Source organism: Pseudophryne corroboree, unplaced genomic scaffold (genome assembly GCF_028390025.1).
Source record: "Pseudophryne corroboree isolate aPseCor3 unplaced genomic scaffold, aPseCor3.hap2 scaffold_414, whole genome shotgun sequence".
NCBI lineage: Eukaryota > Metazoa > Chordata > Amphibia > Anura > Myobatrachidae > Pseudophryne > Pseudophryne corroboree.
The window spans coordinates 503789-509237 of NW_026970048.1; positions in this window are offsets into that span (position 1 = coordinate 503789).

A 5449-nucleotide genomic window follows, 5' to 3' on the forward strand; every position below is an offset into this window, starting at 1 on the left:
GGACGTTAACCACCGCGGAACATCCTCCCTTATACGACACCTGCAGCGCATTCATCATAAGTCAGTGACAAGTTCAAAAACTTTGGATGACAGCGGAAGCAGTCCACTGACCACTAAATCCCTTCCTCTTGTAACCAAGCTCCTGCAAACCACACCACCAACTCCCTCAGTGTCAATTTCCTCCTTAGACAGGAGAGCCAATAGTCCTGCAGGCCATGTCACTGGCAAGTCTGACGAGTCCTCTCCTGCCTGGGATTCCTCCGATGCATCCTTGAGTGTAACGCCTACTGCTGCTGGCGCTGCTGTTGTTGCTGCTGGGAGTCGATCGTCATCCCAGAGGGGAAGTCGGAAGACCACTTGTACTACTTCCAGTAAGCAATTGACTGTCCAACAGTCCTTTGCGAGGAAGATGAAATATCACAGCAGTCATCCTGCTGCAAAGCGGATAACTCAGGTCTTGTCAGCCTGGGTGGTGAGAAACGTGGTTCCGGTATCCATCGTTAATTTACAGGCAACTAGAGACTTGATTGAGGTACTGTGTCCCCGGTACCAAATACCCTCTAGGTTCCATTTCTCTAGGCAGGCGATACCGAAAATGTACACAGACCTCAGAAAAAGAGTCACCAGTGTCCTAAAAAATGCAGTTGTACCCAATGTCCACTTGTCTGTGGTTAAGTGGAGCAGGGCAGACTCAGGACTATATGACTGTGACAGCCCACTGGGTAGATGTATTGCCCCCCGCAGCAAGAACAGCAGCGGCGGCACCAGTAGCAGCATCTCGCAATTGCCAACTCGTTCCTAGGCAGGCTACGCTTTGTATCACCGCTTTCCATAAGAGGCACACAGCTGACAACCTCTTACGGAAACTGAGGAACATCATCGCAGAATGGCTTACCCCAATTGGACTCTCCTGGGGATTTGTGACATCGGACAACGCCACCAATATTGTGCGTGCATTACATCTGGGCAAATTCCAGCACGTCCCATGTTTTGCACATACATTTAATTTGGTGGTGCAGAATTATTTAAAAAACAACAGGGGCGTGCAAGAGATGCTGTCGGTGGCCCGAAGAATTGCGGGCCACTTTCTGCCTTCAGCCACCGCATGTCGAAGACTGGAGCACCACCAAACATTCCTGAACCTGTCCTGCCATCATCTGAAGCAAGAGGTGGTAACGAGGTGGAATTCAACCCTCTATATGCTTCAGAGGATGGAGGAGCAGCAAAAGGCCATTCAAGCCTATACATCTGCCCACGAAATAGGCAAAGGAGGGGGAATGCACCTGACTCAAGCGCAGTGGAGAATGATTTCAACGTTGTGCAAGGTTCTGCAACCCTTTGAACTTGCCACACGTGAAGTCAGTTCAGACACTGCCAGCCTGAGTCAGGTCATTCCCCTCATCAGGCTTTTGCAGAAGAAGCTGGAGACATTGAAGGAGGAGCTAAAACAGAGCGATTCCACTAGGCATGTGGGACTTGTGGATGGAGCCCTTAATTCGCTTAACCAGGATTCAATCTGTTGAAATCAGAGCACTACATTTTGGCCACCGTGCTCGATCCTAGATTTAAAACCTACATTGTATCTCTCTTTCCGGCAGACACAAGTCTGCAGAGGTTCAAAGACCTGCTGGTGAGAAAATTGTCAAGTCAAGCGGAACGTGACCCGTCAACAGCTCCTCCTTCACATTCTCCCGCAACTGGGGGTGCGAGGAAAAGGCTAAGAATTCCGAGCCCACCCGCTGGCGGTGATGCAGGGCAGTCTGGAGTGAGTGCTGACATCTGGTCCGGACTGAAGGACCTGGCAACGATTACTGACATGTCGTCTACTGTCACTGCATATGATTCTGTCACCTTTGAAAGAATGGTGGAGAATTTTATGAGTGACCGCATCCAGGTAGGCACGTCAGTATGTATACTGGCAGGAAAAAGAGGCAATTTGGAGGCCCTTGCACAAACTGGCTTTATTCTACCTAAGTTGCCCTCCCTCCAGTGTGTACTCCAAAAGAGTGTTTAGTGCAGCCGCTCACCTTGTCAGCAATCGGCGTACGAGGTTACTTCCAGAAAATGTGGAGAAGATGATGATCATCAAAATGAATTAGGGCCCTCATTCCGAGTTGTTCGCTCGCAAGGCGAATGTAGCAGAGTTACACACGCTAAGCCGCCGCCTACTGGGAGTGAATCTTAGCTTCTTAAAATTGCGACCGACGTACGCGCAATATTGCGATTACAAACGAGTTAGCAGTTTCAGAGTAGCTCCAGACTTACTCTGCCTGTGCGATCATTTCAGTGCTTGTCGTTCCTGGTTGACGTCACAAACACACCCAGCGTTCGCCCAGGCACTCCCACCGTTTCCCCGGCCACTCCTGCGTTTTTTCCGGAAACGGTAGCGTTTTCAGCCACACGCCCCTGAAACGCCGTGTATCCGCCCAGTAACACCCATTTCCTGTCAATCACATTACGATCGCCGGAGCGAAGAAAAAGCCGTGAGTAAAAATACTTTCTTCATAGTAAAGTTACTTGGCGCAGTCGCAGTGCGAACATTGCGCATGCGTACTAAGCGGATTTTCACTGCGATGCGATGAAAAATACCGAGCGAACAACTCGGAATGAGGGCCTATAATCAATTCCTCCGTGGAGACATTCACCAGCAATTGCCTCCAGAAAGTACACAGGGATCTGAGATGGTGGATTCCAGTGGGGACGAATTAATAATCTGTGAGGAGGGGGATGTACACAGTGAAAGGGGTGAGGAATCGGAGGATGATGAGGTGGACATCTTGCCTCTGTAGAGCCAGTTTGTGCAAGGAGAGATTGATTGATTGATTGATTGATTCTTTTTTGGTGGGGGCACAAACCAACCAGTCATTTCAGTCAGTCGTGTGGCAGACCCTGTCTCTGAAATGATGGGTTCATCAATGTTTTTCTTTTCAATCTAAGCCCCTGCAGTTTTCTGTAAGCATCTGCTTCGCTATGATGATCAACAAGTCACATGGGCAAACACTCAGGGCTGGAGGCGTAGATCTTAGGACCAGCTGCTACAAGCATGGCAGAGGTGTCACTATCACTGGTGACACCCAGAGAGGTGGCGAAGGAGATTGTAATGCAGTGCGCGCAGATAAGCAGCGCAATGGTAAAAAGGAGGCATGGTCTCATAGGTAGGGGCGTGGCCTGAATCACCATTTTGTTGCTCCGGGTATCCCGGGGGTTGGGGGCTGCACCCGGGGACCCTGTGTGTGAGTGGTGCTGGCTCCTGCACAGTGACAGAAACTGGGTGTTGCACGTAATGTCACAGTGAAACACCCATATTCTGTCACTGAAGAAGAGCCGGCACTGTGGTGTCACCCCCCTTGGCGGGTGACACTCGGGTGTGTGCCGCAACCCTGTTGTGATGCCACTGACCCATGGGAAGCTTTACGTGGCTTACCCATGTGTTAGTAGCCCCAAGCATCTTTTGTGTTAGTCCCTGAAGAAAAACTTCAAATATTGTTTACAATTTTGTAATCAATGGGCCTAATTCAGTAAGGATTGCAAATTCTGCTAAGTAACAGAATTTGCAATCCTTTGGTTCGCATGCTGGGGCCACCCATCACAGGGCATGGCCACCCAGCATGCCGCCTCCCTTCTTGACCACGCTGAAATTGCAGTCTCAGTGCAGTTCAGCGTGATCATAAAAAATGGGTTAGCCTCCTGTTGGTGCAGACTGTACGTGTGCGCAGGAAGCCGCCACCATTTTTGTGATCGCAGCGGCTGCATGTGATGTCATGCAGCCGCTCTGACCACGCCTCATGTTTCTCCGTTGCCGACCCCATTTTGTAGCCCTGCCCCTGCACCGCTCCATCTCCGACTTTGAAATGGATTGTTGCTGACCCCCCCCCCCCCCCGCACCGATTGACAGTCAGAGGTGATCGCATTATCTGCGGGGTGCCACAGAAAATGCAGGCGCATGCGTATGCTCTTAGCAATTTTTGCAGTTGGATTGCTTATTGCGATTACAATCCAACCTGAATCAGGCTCTATTACCTATCACAATGCACTGCAGGTAGTACAAAATGGGGTTAATATAGGAGAAAAACCCCCAGAGCTGTGCTCCTTAACTGTCCCTGGTGGCTAGTGGAGCGGCTGCCCAGTAATCAGTGTCCACGCCAGTGCGCACACGGCCCGCCCCCTACAGCCACGCTGGATCTCGGTATAGTGTGGGCACAGAAGCCCCTTACCTCCCTTTCATCAGCGGCCTCGTGATCCCGGAGGGCGGTGTGTGTGTGACTGACCTTAGGAAGAAACCGGAGCCTCCGCTGCAGTGACCCAGCAACCAGGGCACGGGAGTATACTGCGCCGCTGGGAGTGATGGAGCTGCAGTAAAGATGTCTATTAGACCTAGCCTGCTGCAGCCCTTGTAGATTCTTATAAAAAAAGTTCTTCTTTTCTTGTCAAAATTAATAGCTAAGAATAGGCTGCCTGAGGCAGCCCCCTGTTAAGTGGCCTGCTACTGAAGGCACCAACTACAAACTGAGCTCCCTGTTCATGGAAGCGAGGTTATAGAGCAGGGGGCGCTGAGCATCTTGGGAACAGTCAAAAGCTTTGAGCCTGTTGGTGCCTCAGATCAAGATCCTACTCTACACCCCAATGTGAATCCTTGTGGAGTCCAGTGTACCCCACAGAAGAAATGAATGTGTCACACCCATTGGCAGCAACATTAGAATAGCTGCTGATGGGCACAATTGAGAAAGGAAGGGGGGAAAACATTTGAATCCAGCACATATATGTAATTTGAATATGTAATTTGTACCTTCCTACTTTAAAATGTAATGGATGAACCTCACCCTGTGAGAACTATCTTTATGATCAAGAGATCTCATATGCAAGATAAGTATGTGTTGGCAGAGGCGCTCACTGGGCAGAGATGCTGATCGCATCTCTGGCATGTGCCGGTGCACTGCGGCACCAGCACACACACACACTTCAGACCTGATCTCCTGTTGTGTGAATATGCACAGCAGAGATCAGGTCTGAATTAGGCCCTATATACAGCTGTCAGTAAGGCAGGGATCTGCTGCTGCCAGTGAGGCAGGGACTGCTGCTGCCAGTGAGGCAGGGATCTGCTGCTGCCAGTGAGGCAGGGATGTGCTGCTGTCAGTGAAGCAGTGATCTGCTGCTGTCAGTGAGGCAGTGATCTGCTGCTGTCAGTGAGGCAGTGATCTGCTGCTGTCAGTAAGGCAGGGATGTGCTGCTATAAGTGAGGCAGGTATGTGCTGCTGTCAATGAGGCAGGGATGTGCTGCTGTCAGTGAAGGAGGGATGTGCTGCTGTCAGCAAGGCAGTGATCTGCTGCCCACTATCTCCCTATCACCCCTGCCTGAGTCACACACTTTCCCTGTCACCCCTGCCCCAGTTACCCACTATCTCCCAGTCACCGCTGCCTCAGTTAACCACTATACCTGCGACCCCTGCCT